The sequence below is a fragment of the Atractosteus spatula genome (genome assembly GCF_055471065.1).
Source record: "Atractosteus spatula isolate fAtrSpa1 chromosome 16 unlocalized genomic scaffold, fAtrSpa1.hap1 SUPER_16_unloc_1, whole genome shotgun sequence".
NCBI lineage: Eukaryota > Metazoa > Chordata > Actinopteri > Semionotiformes > Lepisosteidae > Atractosteus > Atractosteus spatula.
This window is the reverse complement of record NW_028296631.1, coordinates 1,968,803-1,990,537: the sequence shown is the minus strand read 5'-3', so window position 1 is coordinate 1,990,537 and position 21,735 is coordinate 1,968,803. Positions and strand designations below refer to the sequence as shown.

General features: G+C 44.2%; 2 non-coding genes across 2 annotated transcripts; both read left to right on the top strand.

The window, feature by feature from the left end:
* Nucleotides 1-8,070: 8,070 nt before the first annotated feature.
* Nucleotides 8,071-8,141, top strand: trnag-gcc (transfer RNA glycine (anticodon GCC)). The gene has a single exon. It is a non-coding gene; the product is annotated as a tRNA-Gly (tRNA).
* Nucleotides 8,142-13,217: 5,076 nt separating this feature from the next.
* On the top strand, nucleotides 13,218-13,288 carry trnag-gcc (transfer RNA glycine (anticodon GCC)). Its single transcript has one exon. It is a non-coding gene; the product is annotated as a tRNA-Gly (tRNA).
* Nucleotides 13,289-21,735: the final 8,447 nt, after the last annotated feature.

Here is a 21,735-nt window from a genome sequence, read left to right as displayed (position 1 = left end):
GTGGATTTGAACACGGATATGAGGAACCACATATCCTAAATAACATGAGCCAGACCACTGGGCTGGCAACCATGGGTAGGCTCGTTTTCCACAAATGAAAGATGTTCCGTTTGGCGCTCCCCATGCCTCTGAAAACAAGAAGCTTATACTGAATTGTGGGGTGTGCCGATCCCATCCTGGAATTTGGAAGGTAGAGGTGGATATATTTGCAGCGATGGTAAGGTTGCAACGACTCCATCCAACCAAGTGCAGACCAATTAGTGTGCTGAAAACATATGTTTCCCTCACGTTCCTTATTGAGAGTCAGGTATGGTGGTGTATGGCTTCTGTTATATTTAGGAGCGTAAGAGCCTGTGAAACTCGTGGGCTCTAAGCCTCGCTCCTGTAGATATTGTAATGTTGTGCAGGTTAAAGTCGTGTTATGGCAACCCCCCATAGTTTGTCATATTAAAATCTCCTAAATTATCCCTCCAAATGATCATGCCTATGACTTCCTCGAGACGCCAAGGAATGGCTCCCATAGGAAGTCCTCCCTGTACATATTTGGGTAATGTGGCACACACCCAGCAGGCACTTTGGTTGGTTTTCTTAGCTGTCAGATAGGAGAGGCCTAAAAAGGAATTAATTCCATGTTCTCCTTTGTGGGAGAGATGATCATTAATTCCTGCGGAACATAGTCCTACAGCAACAATTATTCTTATAAACAGAAATGATTTCTTTCTGAGTCTGTAAATGGGGATGAGGCTCGTCGGCAGTGTGGCGCGTGGATCCAGCGATCTTTTCCTTCCACTCGAACCGCAGACTCGGTTGTCAACAGGATCTGGTAGGGTCCGTCCCACCTGGGCTGGAGAACCTGTGAAGGAAATTTCCTGATCCACACCCACTCTCCTGGGATGAGGTTGTGCCCTCCTTCAGGTGGTGGTCCCCACGCCTCCAGGACCTGCTCGCGGGCTCCTTGGGTGGCCTCTGTCAGCAACTTGCAATAATACAAAGGAATGGTTGATCCATCTGAGGAAACCCCAGTCTCAGCACCTGTAAGAGAACTTGTTTCAAATTATTAAAGGCGGCTTTTGCTGCGGGAACCAAGGCAATCTTGTCCTTGTACTGCACTCCCCCCTTAAGCAGATCTGTTAAGAGTTGTGCTCACCCTGTAAAAAACATTGCACCCAGGCCCTGTTACAATTTCACAATGCTAGACACAAAAGGGCCTTATCATAACTGCTTCTATTAGACACTCTAAAGCTGAAGCAACTCAGACTTGTGGGTTTCCTCATCAGGGGAAGCACTCAGAATACCATCAACATACTGAGTGATCACAGCCAGTTGAAGCTACGTGATACCCTGTTCTGCATAGTCATTCTTTGTAATGCATAATATTCCAACCCAATAGATCTGGAATAAAACCACCCATTAAAATCTGGTACTCGGCAAGTAAAACTTGCTGTTCCAATACTCCTGTGGCCTCCTGCCATCTTCCCCTATACATTGCTCTATAGTACACTGTTGAACAGAGGAGTGAAACAAGCAGGACAGTAGTGCTCCAGTATCCCCTAACAGAGAAACCAACACTCCATTAACAGTACATTTTTATCCACTGGACTGGGACAGACTTAGGGAGGCTACAAGGGATTTACAGGATCTAATCGTTAGGTAAACAGATTTTCTCACAAGACGTTATTCTCCCCAGTCTCGATTCTAAACCTACAGCGTTTCAGCATGTCTGGTTTCGAGACATTCGAATAAAACCAAATTGTTTCCACTATTGCAACTAATTGTATAAATTACAATTTATAATAATTTATAATAATACAAAAACTGTTTAACTACTTTTACGTCCACCTGTACTGTACTTATACGTTTCAGACGCTCTTATATTTTCCAATCTCCTTAAGTTGATTTTCGTCAAGTCTCTTTAGTTACGTCTCTAGCCAGTCCCGCTGGCTAAACACACTCACACCGTCATTTAGTATACCAAAACTCACAGTTACACACATACATGCCGGCACACAAATTCATAAAACACACATACACATCGAGAATATATTTTTCTCTTCGTAATACAATGTGCTGTATTCTTGTTTTACTTCTACATGAATCCTTTTAATTCCTGAAGCGCACTCCAGGTTCGCTGCATTTCTAATTTCGGGTGCGGTACTTTAGCCCACCGGTCAATATCTTACGGTTTTGGATTTGATCGTATGGGGGAAATCAGGGAAGGTAGGTGCGATTGCAGACCCCCTCGACGGGGTGCGAGACAGTGTTAGAGTGGCGCTGTCATCAACGGCGCCAGCCCCTGCTACATCAAGTCCTTTCCCACTTCGAGTGAGAGTACAGATCTGCGGGCGCCCTCCCTCTAACAGGGGAGACCCTGATCCGTCTTTATCACACTCATACCAAGTGTTATCCCAATCAGACCCCCCTTCTCCATATGGCCACTGAGGGAATTGATCCCAATTATTTTCGTTTCCTGCCTGTTTGTTCCCCTGTGGGAGAGCAGGATATAACTTAGTCGCTGGCTGCAGCACATTAACCAGTGCAGCGTGACCAGAAGTTAATTCCTTCTTTAGTTTCTCATTCTCCTGTACTGCCTCTTTTAGCTTTTATTTTCTATACTCTTTCGTAGCGAGTAAAGTATATTTTCTTCCGGGTTTTTATTTTCCCCGTAAACACACTTTTAAGTCACATCCCAATTTCTTTCTTTTTCGTCATGTATCTGCCACTACTGGTGCCGGCCGTGCACCAGGGTGGGAGCTACATGCTTGTGCTTTTGCCAATCAATACTCATATGCTTTCTTTACAGGCGTCTTCGCCCCAAATTCCCTCTGACAAACATAGCTTTTTCCATATTTTTCTCCTTCTTTTCCGTCAACTTACACTTTTCCGATATTTAAACGGACCCTTCCACCACTTTCTCAAACCATCAGTTAGCGCACATGTTCGGTCTCTTTAAGATTTACTTTTGTCGTGTGTGAGGTAACAGCTCATTCAGTAGGGGGATGCTTTCACTTGAAAAACCTGTGCATTCCTGCACTCATTCAGCCAAGGGCGTCTGTTACCTCCGGATCTAAATACCTCTCAGAGACTTTAGAGAGGATTTACACCGCACTGTTCACAGGTAAGAAACGAGACCTCGAAAACCCCCTTTCTTGATCAGTAATTCACCATCCCCAGAACGCCAGCATCGCTGCTTTTGCCCCGGGGTGGACTTACGCACTGAGCTCAATCAGGGCGATTCTCGGGTCTCAACGTCCTTTAAATCCTGCTACTTAATGCTTTGCTCTTTTATTATGAGGTGTGTTTATGTTAGTGTCGTGCGTGTGTATATGTATTTCACAAACAAGGAAAACACCAAAAACATACATGCATATATCTCTTCTACTCCTGTTTCCTTTAAAACAAAAAAACCCACGCCAGAAACCACGCCACTCCAATCTGTGCACGATCAAGGCGTAGCTAATCTCAGGACCCCGGGCGTAATTAAAGCCCACACCAATCCTGGATTATACGTGCATTTAATGCACCACTCAGCTCCAGAACCCCGGGCGCAATTAAGGCCCACACCGATCCCGAGCCTCAGAACTCCGGGTGCAATTAAGACCCAAACCAGTTCTGACCTTCAGAACTCCGGGTGCAATTAAGACCCACACCAGTCCTGAACTTCACGGTAAGGGTCCAAAACCCGTTCAAAACTCCACGCGCAATTAAGGCATACACCAGCTTCGAACGCCTGTACACAATACCGCGGAACCCCTGCCAGACCAAATTCTGGGCTTACAGCAACCAACCCATTACATACACCGGTGCCTTCCCCGGGCCAGAGGAATTCAGAAACTCACGTTTACTCCGTCATCTCGGGCGATTCTCGCAGGGAGCAGAGATTTCCCAATCGGTCAGAGAGAGTCGGGACTTTTAAATAAAAGAGGAGTCCTTACCTCTTAGTTATGTGCGCGCTGACCGTCTCTCCTGCCGATGGGAAGTTCTGCGCCTTCTGGAGCATCCGCCGACTACGCCAAATTTGTTGTAACAGAAGAAATAAGGTTCTTGATCCTGAGATGAAGTAAAACAGATGAGTTTATTGCATGCAAGGAACAATAAAGCCGAAGTCTTGTTTCCCGCAAGAAACAACAAAACCGAAGCATTGTTCAACGTACTGTTACAAACTTTTGGGTTAAATAGTGTTTTCTTCTCCGTTTCTGACGTCACTCGGTCTGATGGTAAAGAGGGGGGCTCATGGTATTTGGCCAGTTTACGATGTTCTGGGCAAATGGTCAGTTTAACATTACACCCAGGGGGGTTCCTAGCTTGCATCTGCAATCCTTATCAGTTAACCCCCTTTCCTGCCATAAACCCCAGCTTGTGACTTAGAAGTCTAAACCCCCTACAGAAAGGATTAAATTCAAACCCCCGTCTTCACATCTTTCTTCAGCTGCAAGATAGCAATGCTAACCACTTCGCCACCATTATAAATGGATGGATATTAAAGTGGAAATCTAATAAGTAAATTGATTCTTAAAAATGTAGAGAGCTTTGAAAAAAATATATTGGTGCTTTTAGATAATATATTTCAAGGATGTAACTGCTGTGCTACAGTGCGTGCAGAATTTTAGAAAACAGTTCGTCAACAAAGTACACTGTTTAGGTTAGTTTAGAAGACAATGTACCAAAACAATATATGCTGTCTGGGTCATTAGAATTAGCTGAAAGTAACCGATAAGCTTTGAATAACAAATCTAGTTTTTCTTCTCTCGCTCTATGATGTAATCTGTTTTCTCTTAGAGAAAGGGGAAGTTTTAGAAGGGACCAAGTGCTGAACTTTTTTACAGCGCAACGTCTTATAAAAACCCTGTACTGCTTGTAACAAATTGAGTCTCTGGTTGCACTTTGCGAAGTGGCAGCAGGGCTCCCAATATTGCAATATTGAAATAAAGACCTTACTCAGGTGAGAACTCTCTTTTGTGGCTTCCTTGATAGTTATATTTCCATGACAATATCTTAGTTATCTTTCTAGTTCACAGGTTTGCATGCATGATTTAATTTTGAAAGCCACTGAGACATCAGGTACTACTGTTGTATTTATGAAAAAGAAACAAAACAAAAAACATACTAACAACTGTGCCATCCTACTCCTTAGTTAATACATTTTATTATTCATAAACAGTTAACATTGTTAGCAAAATATTTTGAATTATATTTAACCCTATTTTTTCTTTAGTTTTGTATTTAACTTATTATATGATAGTCAGACTTAATGTATATTTGAACAATGAAAATATATTTTTACAAGATGCGGGGGAAAGTGCAACATCTTATTACAGTGCTAAATTTAATATTATTGATTGCTAATAGTTTATGCTAACACCTAACTTTCTTAATTAGATGTATTTAAAACAGTGAACTAAGTGTAACATACTATTCAGAAATACAATCGAAAATAGTTTTGTGGTGTTTGTATGGATGAAACGTTTCTAAAATGTATAACATAACAAAATTAAAGACGATTAAAATCTGTAATCTTTCCACTTGTAATGTCATTAGACAGAACAACACGTTTCTGGTTTGTTTTAATTAGTATTAGTTAGTAGTTAGTAGTTTTAATTTAATTAGTATTGCAATTCGCACTGATTCCCTTGCGAAGATATGGACTTAAGAATATTCGTGCCTGGTCAAAAAATGGCATTAAGCACTTAAAATTAATATGGTTAATAATAGTAAACTGTAACATGCTGTAACAAGATCGGTTAAACTGCGAAGAAAATGCTTTCAGAGAAAATGTTTCAGGTGTGAAGAACATAGATCTCCAATGCAATTTCAACCAAACCTGTTCCCACACACCCTGCCCCCACTACCATTAGAATATACACAAAGCACTGAAATCTTTCGAGCTAATGATCAGGTGACCCGAGAGAGAGCGAGAGAAACACCAAGGGGTGCGGAACCAGGGAACTATTTACATGGAAAACGGGCGATCTCCCCAGACTGTCGCCCGTTTCACTGTTACCTGGATACCTCTTTATTTAGAACTCACTAACACTGATTTTTAGTTTAGAAGGATTCAAGTAGGGTTTTAGATGAAAGGCAGCGACCTTAATCAAGCCCAAATCATAATTGAACCCATTCAGAGCCTACATTACATTTTAGCGTTTCATTCTGAGCAGAAGACCCTCACACCTGAAGAAGGCTTGCGTTTTCTCTCTTCTCTTTTAAGCATGTGTACAATGTGTAATACAATTAGAATGTGTAATTACAATGCGAATCGTATGAGGGTGGGGGGGAGGTGTCTTTCGCTGGAAATCTCGCCTGCTTCTACTTTACGAGCACAACCCCCTCTCTGCCGGAGTGCTGGCTGTGACGAATTAAACCGGTTTCACAGGTTTCAATCACAGACCATGTGACATGGGAGTCAGGAAACTAACACACAGCGCCACCGGATTTGATAACACTATAAAAACGCTATAAAATAATGTGACTAGGCACAGAACAAGTTTACAGCACAGTACAATAATAAATGCTGACCATGACTTTAGAAGCATAAATTGCCTTACACTCAATTTAAACACAAGCTGTCTTTAGCCCTCTAAGCTGGTTCATACAGAAATGTAGAGATCCAGGCTCAGAACACACAGCTTCATTAGCGAATACATATGCAGGACAACTAGAGAAGACGTTTTACAGAGGATGGATTTTTAGAAACATCCCATCAGTGACATCACTGAAGTCAACTCCTAGGTACTGTAACTGTCGTGTGGATAGTTTCACAAGAATCAGACAAAGGTTTAAGCATCGCTTGTTCTAGATAAAACTGCAAAAAAAACAACAACAACCCATAATGTACTTCTTTGCGGCTCTGTTTGCCCAAATCATATATTCACAACGTGAAATCTAGAAAATAATATTACGTAACCAAAATCCGCAATATGGAAACAGAACCTGTGTAATTGTTGATAGATGATGTACTCGTAACATTTTTTCAAGACGAACTACAACATTTAAAAAATGACTTGTATGTACTTGATATCTCTAATCAATCCACGGGTCCCAGCACAAAACGAAACTAAAACGCATACCGTTTCGCGCTTCTTATTAGTTGCTCAAAAGTAATTTGACCATATGAAATGCATAATATAAACCTAGAAACATATACGTGAGCAGTACTTAAGCACTGTAGTATCGGTGTTAAGACATACCTCTCAAATACTGTAAATCAAGTTAAAAATATCTCAAGACCGATTCTGGTCATAATGAAACCATGTTTCGTGTATGTTTTCTTTAAAGTACCGAGACCAGCCATATACTCTATGTTTATGTTCCAAAATTAATATCGTTTATGGCCTTCACACGCGTTGCAGTATGCTCCTATTCTTTTTATGCTCAGCTACTAAGATTTCCCTTCAGTGGTAAAATCAGATATGAATATTCAATACTTAAACGGGCACAGTTAAGACATTAAATATACATATACATACTGTATACAGTACAGTTTTCATACGGTAATATGTTTATGTTCCTAAATCAATCTCTTTTATGAGCATGTGAAAGGCATGGTGAATCGATTCTCAAAAATTACTGTACTTTGCATGATTGGAAACAAATGCGTGATTGCAAAATGCTGTGGTGTTACTTTTACAAAGACGGTCAATGAAAAAAAGAATGTTGACCAGGGCAATACTTTGAGTTTACACTTACAGCTTGTCCAAGGTCATTCATTATTAATACTATTAGTAATATCTTCGTTAAAGACTTTGATGGCCACAGCTCAAACATGAGAGGTTGAGCTTTATTAGCTCCACCTTGCGGAAATTCCGGATACTATTATTTTGCTTGTCGTATTATAGGAGAATTTACGGTAACTCGCGGTATTTACCGGTAGCTTGCGGTAGACTGCGTACAGCGTACCGCAAAATAATGCGGTATCGCCCGCGCATTTTGAATGGCTGCATCTGTAGGCTGCCAAAAGTCTCCGAAACCAAATTTTGATAGCAGAAAATTCTCACTCGTCCAGAAGTTCCCTTGGGACCCAACATCCAGCACAGAGTGGTAAAAAAGCGTCTTTTTGGTAGACCCTTGCAGCGTGCATTGGTGGTTCAGTGGTAGAATTCTCGCCTGCCACGCGGGAGGCCCGGGTTCGATTCCTGGCCAATGCAGTGGCTTTTGCAGCGAGCGGCTCCATCACTTGCATCCCCTTTCAACTCGCAACTGAAAACCCACTGAAGCTTAGAAGCTGTGAGCCAGGTCAGTACTCAGATGAGGATGACCTACAGGGAAAAGCAAAGCTTACAGCTGGAAGCGGTGTTAATGGAGCCAGCGGTGGGACGCTCACCCTGACGTCTGTGCGGGTCCCAATGCCCCAGTATAGTGACGGAGACGCTGTGTGGTAAAAAGGCGCTGTCTTTTGGATGAGATGTAAAACCGAGGTCATAGCTCTCTGTGGTCATTAAAAGTGACCACCAAAACCTTTGACAAAAGCTCTTGGTAATTGATGGTCTTCAATAATGCTTCTCCTTTAGGTACATTTAAATCAGCTGAAAAATGCTGTGAAATGGGGGGGCACTTCAGGCCAGTGTAGGATTTGAATTTGAATTTTTGAAGAACCATTAAACAGCACGAGAAAGCCCGTACACTGAATTGCAGGGCTTTCTATTCAAAGAAGGACAAAAGAAACTTCCCTGAATTCCATTTTTTGCAGCACAGAGAGGACAGTGGGAACAAGGCCTGTTAGCTCAGTTGGTTTGAGCGTGGTGCTAGTGACGCCAAAGTCTCTGGTTCGATCCCTGTTTGGGCCAGGCAGTCTCCTCCTCTCTTGCCAAAACCTGTTGCTTTCTTGCTGTGGTGAGATTGGTGGTAATGCAAAGACGCCACATACTACCGACAGACGAGAGTGTTGCGGGAGAAGAGAGAAGTGATGGAAGATTGAAGAGTGTCCTAGGTGGAGCCAAGATGAAGTGTCACAATTGCCTAGGGGAGGATTTCAAATGTTTAAGATGGTAAAAATAACCGGAAGTGATCCCCCAGTCCGGCGCAGTCTGACGTACTTCTGTCATATAAAGTAAAACTAGATGTCGAACTGGAGCCTCACCATTTGCATAAGTGAGGCTCCAGTTATACATCTAGTTTCACTTTAAATGACAAAACTGAAGAGACTTAAAAGAGCTGGAGAGGATTTCTTACAACTTTTGAGCCGGCACAGTTTTCGAAAACGTTTTATTTAAGCTGCACTATACAACACAGACAGCCAAGAGTCTCCAAAACAAAACGAATTGACAGATAGAAGAAAAGTCCCACTCGTCCTAAAGTTCCCAAAATCCAGCACTGAGCGTCGTGTTATGGCAACCCCCCATAGTTTGTCATATTAAAATCTCCTAAATTATCCCTCCAAATGATCATGCCTATGACTTCCTCGAGACGCCAAGGAATGGCTCCCATAGGAAGTCCTCCCTGTACATATTTGGGTAATGTGGCACACACCCAGCAGGCACTTTGGTTGGTTTTCTTAGCTGTCAGATAGGAGAGGCCTAAAAAGGAATTAATTCCATGTTCTCCTTTGTGGGAGAGATGATCATTAATCCCTGCGGAACATAGTCCTACAGCAACAATTATTCTTATAAACAGAAATGATTTCTTTCTGAGTCTGTAAATGGGGATGAGGCTCGTCGGCAGTGTGGCGCGTGGATCCAGCGATCTTTTCCTTCCACTCGAACCGCAGACTCGGTTGTCAACAGGATCTGGTAGGGTCCGTCCCACCTGGGCTGGAGAACCTGTGAAGGAAATTTCCTGATCCACACCCACTCTCCTGGGATGAGGTTGTGCCCTCCTTCAGGTGGTGGTCCCCACGCCTCCAGGACCTGCTCGCGGGCTCCTTGGGTGGCCTCTGTCAGCAACTTGCAATAATACAAAGGAATGGTTGATCCATCTGAGGAAACCCCAGTCTCAGCACCTGTAAGAGAACTTGTTTCAAATTATTAAAGGCGGCTTTTGCTGCGGGAACCAAGGCAATCTTGTCCTTGTACTGCACTCCCCCCTTAAGCAGATCTGTTAAGAGTTGTGCTCACCCTGTAAAAAACATTGCACCCAGGCCCTGTTACAATTTCACAATGCTAGACACAAAAGGGCCTTATCATAACTGCTTCTATTAGACACTCTAAAGCTGAAGCAACTCAGACTTGTGGGTTTCCTCATCAGGGGAAGCACTCAGAATACCATCAACATACTGAGTGATCACAGCCAGTTGAAGCTACGTGATACCCTGTTCTGCATAGTCAACTGTGCCATCCTACTCCTTAGTTAATACATTTTATTATTCATAAACAGTTAACATTGTTAGCAAAATATTTTGAATTATATTTAACCCTATTTTTTCTTTAGTTTTGTATTTAACTTATTATATGATAGTCAGACTTAATGTATATTTGAACAATGAAAATATATTTTTACAAGATGCGGGGGAAAGTGCAACATCTTATTACAGTGCTAAATTTAATATTATTGATTGCTAATAGTTTATGCTAACACCTAACTTTCTTAATTAGATGTATTTAAAACAGTGAACTAAGTGTAACATACTATTCAGAAATACAATCGAAAATAGTTTTGTGGTGTTTGTATGGATGAAACGTTTCTAAAATGTATAACATAACAAAATTAAAGACGATTAAAATCTGTAATCTTTCCACTTGTAATGTCATTAGACAGAACAACACGTTTCTGGTTTGTTTTAATTAGTATTAGTTAGTAGTTAGTAGTTTTAATTTAATTAGTATTGCAATTCGCACTGATTCCCTTGCGAAGATATGGACTTAAGAATATTCGTGCCTGGTCAAAAAATGGCATTAAGCACTTAAAATTAATATGGTTAATAATAGTAAACTGTAACATGCTGTAACAAGATCGGTTAAACTGCGAAGAAAATGCTTTCAGAGAAAATGTTTCAGGTGTGAAGAACATAGATCTCCAATGCAATTTCAACCAAACCTGTTCCCACACACCCTGCCCCCACTACCATTAGAATATACACAAAGCACTGAAATCTTTCGAGCTAATGATCAGGTGACCCGAGAGAGAGCGAGAGAAACACCAAGGGGTGCGGAACCAGGGAACTATTTACATGGAAAACGGGCGATCTCCCCAGACTGTCGCCCGTTTCACTGTTACCTGGATACCTCTTTATTTAGAACTCACTAACACTGATTTTTAGTTTAGAAGGATTCAAGTAGGGTTTTAGATGAAAGGCAGCGACCTTAATCAAGCCCAAATCATAATTGAACCCATTCAGAGCCTACATTACATTTTAGCGTTTCATTCTGAGCAGAAGACCCTCACACCTGAAGAAGGCTTGCGTTTTCTCTCTTCTCTTTTAAGCATGTGTACAATGTGTAATACAATTAGAATGTGTAATTACAATGCGAATCGTATGAGGGTGGGGGGGAGGTGTCTTTCGCTGGAAATCTCGCCTGCTTCTACTTTACGAGCACAACCCCCTCTCTGCCGGAGTGCTGGCTGTGACGAATTAAACCGGTTTCACAGGTTTCAATCACAGACCATGTGACATGGGAGTCAGGAAACTAACACACAGCGCCACCGGATTTGATAACACTATAAAAACGCTATAAAATAATGTGACTAGGCACAGAACAAGTTTACAGCACAGTACAATAATAAATGCTGACCATGACTTTAGAAGCATAAATTGCCTTACACTCAATTTAAACACAAGCTGTCTTTAGCCCTCTAAGCTGGTTCATACAGAAATGTAGAGATCCAGGCTCAGAACACACAGCTTCATTAGCGAATACATATGCAGGACAACTAGAGAAGACGTTTTACAGAGGATGGATTTTTAGAAACATCCCATCAGTGACATCACTGAAGTCAACTCCTAGGTACTGTAACTGTCGTGTGGATAGTTTCACAAGAATCAGACAAAGGTTTAAGCATCGCTTGTTCTAGATAAAACTGCAAAAAAAACAACAACAACCCATAATGTACTTCTTTGCGGCTCTGTTTGCCCAAATCATATATTCACAACGTGAAATCTAGAAAATAATATTACGTAACCAAAATCCGCAATATGGAAACAGAACCTGTGTAATTGTTGATAGATGATGTACTCGTAACATTTTTTCAAGACGAACTACAACATTTAAAAAATGACTTGTATGTACTTGATATCTCTAATCAATCCACGGGTCCCAGCACAAAACGAAACTAAAACGCATACCGTTTCGCGCTTCTTATTAGTTGCTCAAAAGTAATTTGACCATATGAAATGCATAATATAAACCTAGAAACATATACGTGAGCAGTACTTAAGCACTGTAGTATCGGTGTTAAGACATACCTCTCAAATACTGTAAATCAAGTTAAAAATATCTCAAGACCGATTCTGGTCATAATGAAACCATGTTTCGTGTATGTTTTCTTTAAAGTACCGAGACCAGCCATATACTCTATGTTTATGTTCCAAAATTAATATCGTTTATGGCCTTCACACGCGTTGCAGTATGCTCCTATTCTTTTTATGCTCAGCTACTAAGATTTCCCTTCAGTGGTAAAATCAGATATGAATATTCAATACTTAAACGGGCACAGTTAAGACATTAAATATACATATACATACTGTATACAGTACAGTTTTCATACGGTAATATGTTTATGTTCCTAAATCAATCTCTTTTATGAGCATGTGAAAGGCATGGTGAATCGATTCTCAAAAATTACTGTACTTTGCATGATTGGAAACAAATGCGTGATTGCAAAATGCTGTGGTGTTACTTTTACAAAGACGGTCAATGAAAAAAAGAATGTTGACCAGGGCAATACTTTGAGTTTACACTTACAGCTTGTCCAAGGTCATTCATTATTAATACTATTAGTAATATCTTCGTTAAAGACTTTGATGGCCACAGCTCAAACATGAGAGGTTGAGCTTTATTAGCTCCACCTTGCGGAAATTCCGGATACTATTATTTTGCTTGTCGTATTATAGGAGAATTTACGGTAACTCGCGGTATTTACCGGTAGCTTGCGGTAGACTGCGTACAGCGTACCGCAAAATAATGCGGTATCGCCCGCGCATTTTGAATGGCTGCATCTGTAGGCTGCCAAAAGTCTCCGAAACCAAATTTTGATAGCAGAAAATTCTCACTCGTCCAGAAGTTCCCTTGGGACCCAACATCCAGCACAGAGTGGTAAAAAAGCGTCTTTTTGGTAGACCCTTGCAGCGTGCATTGGTGGTTCAGTGGTAGAATTCTCGCCTGCCACGCGGGAGGCCCGGGTTCGATTCCTGGCCAATGCAGTGGCTTTTGCAGCGAGCGGCTCCATCACTTGCATCCCCTTTCAACTCGCAACTGAAAACCCACTGAAGCTTAGAAGCTGTGAGCCAGGTCAGTACTCAGATGAGGATGACCTACAGGGAAAAGCAAAGCTTACAGCTGGAAGCGGTGTTAATGGAGCCAGCGGTGGGACGCTCACCCTGACGTCTGTGCGGGTCCCAATGCCCCAGTATAGTGACGGAGACGCTGTGTGGTAAAAAGGCGCTGTCTTTTGGATGAGATGTAAAACCGAGGTCATAGCTCTCTGTGGTCATTAAAAGTGACCACCAAAACCTTTGACAAAAGCTCTTGGTAATTGATGGTCTTCAATAATGCTTCTCCTTTAGGTACATTTAAATCAGCTGAAAAATGCTGTGAAATGGGGGGGCACTTCAGGCCAGTGTAGGATTTGAATTTGAATTTTTGAAGAACCATTAAACAGCACGAGAAAGCCCGTACACTGAATTGCAGGGCTTTCTATTCAAAGAAGGACAAAAGAAACTTCCCTGAATTCCATTTTTTGCAGCACAGAGAGGACAGTGGGAACAAGGCCTGTTAGCTCAGTTGGTTTGAGCGTGGTGCTAGTGACGCCAAAGTCTCTGGTTCGATCCCTGTTTGGGCCAGGCAGTCTCCTCCTCTCTTGCCAAAACCTGTTGCTTTCTTGCTGTGGTGAGATTGGTGGTAATGCAAAGACGCCACATACTACCGACAGACGAGAGTGTTGCGGGAGAAGAGAGAAGTGATGGAAGATTGAAGAGTGTCCTAGGTGGAGCCAAGATGAAGTGTCACAATTGCCTAGGGGAGGATTTCAAATGTTTAAGATGGTAAAAATAACCGGAAGTGATCCCCCAGTCCGGCGCAGTCTGACGTACTTCTGTCATATAAAGTAAAACTAGATGTCGAACTGGAGCCTCACCATTTGCATAAGTGAGGCTCCAGTTATACATCTAGTTTCACTTTAAATGACAAAACTGAAGAGACTTAAAAGAGCTGGAGAGGATTTCTTACAACTTTTGAGCCGGCACAGTTTTCGAAAACGTTTTATTTAAGCTGCACTATACAACACAGACAGCCAAGAGTCTCCAAAACAAAACGAATTGACAGATAGAAGAAAAGTCCCACTCGTCCTAAAGTTCCCAAAATCCAGCACTGAGCGTAAACAAAGTGTTCAAGTAGCGTGGGAATGCTACCCCTAATGCTAGCTGGAGTTTGAGTGTCTGGTTCAGAGTTTGCTCAAGAGTTTACCTTTCACAGATGCGCAAAGATGAATGCTGAGGGTGCACGCTTCAAGGCGCCTTACAGTGCAGAGAGTGATTAGAGACAATTCGTGACGTGTGCTCGTTCCCATATACCGTACGCCCCGGGTTGCAGTGCTAGGATGACGTCCAATACCGCTTCGGAACGTAATGGCATTATATTCAAGTGCAGGACGTGAGGGTTTTATTTTGTTCGTTTTGTTCTGCTCTGCTTTGCTTTGTTTTGCTTTCCATGGCGTTCGTAAGAGCGTCAATAAAAAGGCGATTCCTGCGTCTAACACGAATGTAAGAGCTATTTCAAGAGCGGCTTCTAAAATGCTTGTAGACATTTGTCTGTTGTTGATTGTTTTTTTGTGTCTAACAAAGTGCCATTTTCCTGTCCGGACGGGGAGACTTTATCATTCCCACATGAAGCAACCCTTAAGTCCTCTGAGGTGTGTCTGTCTGCAAGGCTTGTATTTTGGAAAAGTTTTTTTTTTAATGGAGAACGACTTTGAAAAAGGTTTCCGCCGGCGCCTCGCGATCCATGTGAGATTGTAGCAAGAACGCAGCAATGGCGGCGCTCGCTGTAGTCGTGTCCGAGTGGTTAAGGCAATGGACTAGAAATCCATTGGGGTCTCCCCGCGCAAGTTCGAATCCTGCTGACTACGGTGTCCTCCTCACGTCGTTGTGTGCCGGCGCAAGCAAGGAAAAGTGCCTTTTTGCTTTTCCTGGTGGTTTAAAAACGCGAGATCGCTTGTACCCGCTGCCTTGGAAAGAAATGTCTACATGTTTACTTGCACATTGTCTATTGTTTGTTTGTACATTGTCTTGATGCACTGTTTGCACTTTGTCTTGTTTTTTACACTTGTTTTACAATCGAGAGACCTTCTGTAAGTAAGAATTCCATTGTACCAGTACCGGTTACATATGGCAATAAAGTTCAAGTTCAAATGCTTCAGCTTCCGCAAACGGCATTTTGCAGCTGGAAGCAGATGGCGACGCTTTTTGCGGTCGCGTGTCTTGTGCCCCATTTCCGGCCTTTAACATCGAATCAATAAAGCTGTTAGAACCGACACCATAGGTGCTTTTCTTACAACTTTTGATCTGACTCAGTTTCGGAATGCAATTCCTGAACACTGCGAGAGACAACCTACAGATGCAGCCATTCAAAATGAGCGGTAAAAACCCGTGGTACAGTAACCAACCCGCAGGGCACCGTAGGGCACCGCGGTAAGTGATTGGCTGGCCAAAATGACCGACAGGGGCACTCGTGGTGCATTGGTTGGTAGTGAAAAGATTTCATCATCTAATGTCTTTACTGTGCACATTTCAATCCGCTTAGTTTTGAATATTTATATGGAATTTTACCACTAAAGGGAAATTTTAGTAGCTGAGCATAAAAAGAAGAGGAGCATAACGCATCTGAAGGTCATAAACGATATTAATTTAGGAACATAAACATTACTGTATGTACATAAACTGTACTGTGTATGGCTGGTCTTGATAGTGTAGTGGTTTGATGGGTTTACTGAGACAATTATCAATTGTAGCAGTAATCACGAGGTTGTTCGTTGGGGCTTTTAGAAAATCAATCGTCAGAACAACTAACAACGCACACACACGGGTTCAATACACGAGATACATTTATTAATATAAACTGTGCACCAAACATATACTAGTCTGCCTGGATACGAGCGGCAGACCTTACTGTGAGGGTTATCAATATACAAGGTATATAATCTCGAAGAGATGCAAACACAAAGAGATACACAACAGAGAATATATGTCAATATATATCGTTCGGTTACCAAATCGCTAATCAGTGTTATTACCCACTGTTACTCTAAACTCGGAAGTAAATACATTACTCATGAATTAAATTGATAACAACTTGTGTTGAGGTACAATTAAATTCTCGAGACGCAATGTAGAACATGGGGTTTACTTATCCACTGTGTTTGGATTTGGAATTTCCCGGCACGAACACCAAACCAGCTGACAGGCTCTGTTGCAGCGGTTGTCCAATGGGCGTTGTGTCGGCGTCCTCTGGCTACCGGCCAACCAGTCGAGGTGCAGCTCGGAGTAGGAAGGCCGGAGGAATCTGACTGCGGCGCGCAGGGCAGTCGTTGCTCCGAGGGGATCTACCAGCAGTCCGGCTGGCTAGTAGAAAGTCTCTATGCACAGAGTGTGACCGCGAGTCCTCACAAGTCACTCTTTTGCCTGGGAAGAAGCTGGTTCGTTCCCGGTCCAGCGCTGCTTCTGAATAAGCTATTCAGGTTGTCGACGAGGGTCCAACTGTAGGCTGCCGTTGATCAAGCGGAGCATTCACGTTGGTAGAATTCTGAATACGTACGGGATCCTCGGCCTCGCGCTTAGAACAAAGTCCAAGTCCTTTTGCAGACAACAGCAGTTGTCACGTGATTGTCTCTGAGGATGCGCGAAAATGGCCAAGGAGAGCCCAGAACTGAGCTTGCGCTCCCTTTTTGATCAAGACCCAGATGTGTGCTGATTGGTTGAGAGTTTGGCGGGCATTGGAGACCCACGTGGTATTACCACGCCCTGCCAGTCCCTGATTGGTTGGTCAAGGTGAGATATAAGTCACTTACTCTTGACACTTAGAAATGCAGTCCAGATGTCCATTCGGCACTCCCTAGACAGATAGGCGCCAGTGGATGACCATTGATCATTATAGCCAGGCTTAGCTAATTGCATCCCCGTCTGGGAGCTTGCTTCTTATCAAAAGAAAAACATCTTAAATCAGCTTGCATGAATTCTTTCTCTGTGGCTGCACCACAGAGATGGAGGGTGAGATGGGGCCTCCTTTAGGAGCATACCAACGCTTAATTCTGTCTTATTAACAAGCATTGCCGCTACATATCCCCCCTTTTTGAAGGTCACGAGGTCCTGAGGCGTTGTTGCCTTCAAAACAAAAACAGAGTTAAGTGATGTTTGTTGTACCACGGTGGATTCTACCACCCAATATTCACATTACCTCTCGAGAATTTGTACAGGAAATAGTGTTGGAAAGAACGTTGCGTATACCTGCTCTCAGTTATAAGGTACCTAGGAATGAGGCATTGGGCATCATCATTAGCTCTAGACCTTAAACTTCCGGCAGTTCACTATCAGTATCGGATAGCTCTGCAGCAGGCAGACGTTTGGGAGTGGTTACCTGATTTCGGTGATAAACCATTGCTCCCTTTGTCTCATTCAAACTACCCCGCAAGGCTTTGATACAAGAGAACAGCATCCAACACATTACCCCAGCCATGATCCAGCTACCCAGCAGCAGTGTCAAGATGACCACGTTTATTGTTCCTAGCGCCCCAGAGGATCCACAACGACTGTGCTTGGGACCTACCAGTGTAGTTTTTAAGTTTGTGTCGTTAAGAACAAATTCGACTACCTGTACACCCTCAAGACTTACTGTCTCTTGGATTCTCTCATCCAAGTCAATGCCGTGTCCTCTGAAAGCGTCCACAATCTCGAGTTCCGTTTCGTATAGTTCTGACTCCAGGTGATACAGTGCTAAATCGTTGAGATGCACTATCGCTCCTTCAGGAACTTGTAGAAAAACTGTTTGGTTGGGTAGCTGCACTTCGGTAGCTGTATCATGCCTGTCATATGTTATTGTAACCGTTAACTGTGGTGTGCTGACCAGCCATTTCTTTCCCACCTGCTCAACCTGGGGTTCGTTAACCTCACTTTTGCTCGTCACTGTGGCTTTACACTTTTCAGTGGCAGCCCCCTTTCTGATACCACACAACCTCTGAGTTGTGTCCCTAAGGAATGGCTTACTTGGGCATACCCAGTGGATATCCTTGGTTGATATACACAGTTCCAGGTTTGGAACAAGATACAAATTTGGATCATCCTCCTGGTAAGCTACGAGCGGTGGGGTGGTCAACTTCACATGCATGTCCCCCCTCCAGAAGCCAACGTTCGATATAGACTTGAGTCTATAGATATCCTTGCCACTCACGATGGGAAGGTTCAACAGGAAACCTATTTCCTTGGCTTCAGGGTTGACATGTATAGGAATGGCACTGCCTAGACTGTATGCAAAATGTACCTGTAATGGCTGCACCATCTCAGAAGTGGTTGTCCTAAGTACTTCTTCTACTAAGGACAGTGGAAGCAAGTAAGTTGGAATCTGTCCCATGGCTAAGCTAGTTATCTTGGCACTAAGCTCCCTAAGCAAATCCTGCATCAGCATCCTGACCTGTTGCACGTAAGCATAATCCCACTGTAACACGTCGACAATCCTGCCCACGGTGTGGAGGGTGTTATTTAACACTGCTGCATGAAGGTTTACTGCTAATATTGTGCCCTGTAAGGTTTTCCCTAGGCTTTCCAGCCGCTGCTGCTGTTGATACAGCCTGTCCTGAATTTCTGGCATTTCCTTAAGTAACCCAGACACCTGCCTTCTCAGGGTGGTCAGGGTGACAGTGTAAGCAGCAAACAGACCAGCTGAAAATAGCGAGCCCACGGCGGAGGCCGCAGCAATCAGACCCCCCAAGAACCTTTTGGGGCGGCTGAGGCCTGTCATCTCCTCCTGGCTGACTGTTGCCTTCCTCAGCTGGCGGAGCATGTGTATAGTGTCTAGCTGGGCATGCCATACAGCATCCTTAGCCCACTGCCTGCCATGATGGGACACCCTACTGTTCATGTTGATGTGCTTCCGAAACACATCACTTGGGTCCAGCCGCACATACACTCGCTGAGTATATGTTCTGCAATTTGTTAACAACAATCCGGGAGCGTCCTGCAGGACTATGCCGGTAGGAGGACCGGGTTCCACAACTTCAAGGGGCTGTGTCGAAGCGATCCACAGCACTGTCAGGACCAGCCGTGGCAGTTTTAGGATTCCCATTCTGGAACACAGATGAGGCACATGGTACAGTTCCACTATAATTTTGAATATATTTTCCTAGGAGGACCTACACTACAGTACCTAACTACCTGCAGCTACAAAGGGGCACCCCCCTCTTGATCGGGTTTAGACTTTTAACCCTATTCTGTGTCCTCCGGCGCCATTTGAGGTGGGCGATACAACCGGAGGTGGTTGCGATGCACCCACTTATAGACCAGAGATTGCCTTCCTTTTTCAATCCGAATTCGATAAGCTACCGGTGATACCTTATCGACAATCTCGTGGGGTCCTGTCCAACTGGGTAAGAATTTCCGGGCCACCCCTGTGGGTTTGGCAAATTGGAAGTACAGGACCTTGTCTCTTACTTGGAGTTCCTGGTTAACTGCCTTTCGGTCATAGTATGCTTTCCTACCCTCTGCACTCCTTCCCAGATTGTTCTGGGCAAAAGCAAAGGTTGCCTGCAGATGTGCTTGCTGACACATACTGATGGGCCGTAGCAGCCCCCGTCGTGCTCAGGTCCTCCACCCCATAAAGACAGTGTAGGGGAAGAGTCATCTTCCGACCTGTCATCATCTCAAAAGGTGGCACCCCCGTAGAGCAATGGGGCGTGGCTCGGATGGCCATCAGAACCAGGGGCAGCTTAATGTCCCAGTCCCTACTGCTGGTGGAGACAAACTTTTTGAGCATACTAACCACCGTTCGGTTTGCCCTTTCTGCCTGGCCCGAGGATTGAGGGTGGTAGGAGATATGCAACTGGGCCTTGACCCCAAGCATATTCCACAGGGTTGCCATTACTGTAGCTGTGAAATGGGTTCCCCGATCCGAGTCCACGGTCAGGGGGAGTCCCCATCGACTGAACACATGGTTCACCAACAGCACTGCAGTTGTCTCTGCCGTGTCGTTGGGTGCTGGGAGGCACTCAATCCATTTTGTGAATGCACACGTAACCGTGAGGAAATATTTGTTCCCTCTGGATGACCTCACCAGCGGCCCCACCCAATCCATTTGTAGATTGGACCAGGGGAATGTCATGCCCTTTTTCTGGAGTGGTGCACGGTGCAAGGGCCGTGATGGTTGGAACTGGCTACACGTCAGACACCCCTTTACATACGCGGCGATGTCTTGGCCCATGTGAGGCCAGAATGCCACCTGCTGGATAGTGTCGTACGTGGCCTTGATTCCCCGGTGACCCCCACAGGGCTCGTCATGAGCGTGTTGGATCATGACCCCCCGATGGCAGCGGGGAACTACCCACTTTGGGACACCTTGTGCAACTGGTACACAAACCAACAACCCCTTTATAATTTTTAGGTTGTCTTTCACCTCTGCCAGCTCCTTCAGCTCTGGAGACTGGCTCAGCACCTGCTCCGAAAGAGGTTGACGCACTGGGTCAGCGATATGCTGATACATTAGCCCAATTGCTGGGTCCTGTTTCTGCATTTCCGCAAGATCGGTGTTAAAACCCTGTGACCCAAGCACTACAGATTGAGGGTCAGCTCCGACATCCTGTCTAGCCCTGCTTCGGGTGACCGCCTTGACCTCAGCCACGGTTTCTGGGGGTAGCCATTCCTGCTGGAACTGCCAGGGTTCACCCTCTAAGGAGCCAGATTTAGCCAGCCGGTCGGCCTCATCATTCCCGTCTTTGTCGGGTCCCTTCACCTGGGAGTGTCCCTTCACCTTCCTCCAGTAAACCATCATTCCAGCCTCGGTCGTGAGCTTGTCACTGGCCAGGAACAACTCTTTGTTCTTTACTTCCTTGCCCCGGGCATTTTTCATGCCGGTACCCTTCCAATACGGAAGATGGGACACGAAGCTATGTCGGGCGTAGTTCGAGTCACTACAGATGACAAATTGTTTAAGGCCATTTGTCAGGGCCTGCTGGAGGGTGATCAGCACCCCAGCTACTTCCGCATACTGACTAGTCTTTGGTCCTAGCTTATAGCGGGTCGGCCCACAGGGAGTATTGTCTTGCCAGACTACTCCTACCCCTGCTAGCACCTGCTGTTCGTGGCGAAAAGAGCAACCGTCAACATAGGCCATGGGTAAGCCCTGGCCCACGTTTTCATCGTAGTACCGGTGATTGTTCGGTAGCTCAGCAGCGGGAATTGTTTCTGGAGCTTCCATGTCAGTGTCACAGCCGTGACACACTTGGCCCAAAGCCAGGCCCTGTCCCAGGTACATTTTCTTGCTCTGTGCATAACGTACCTCTATCTCATAGCCTTGTAGGGCCATCATCCATGCCACAATCCTGCTATTTGACACCCTGCCCGCTTTCAGTCTCTGGCTATGCAGGAATGTCACAGGTTGGTGGCAGGTTTCG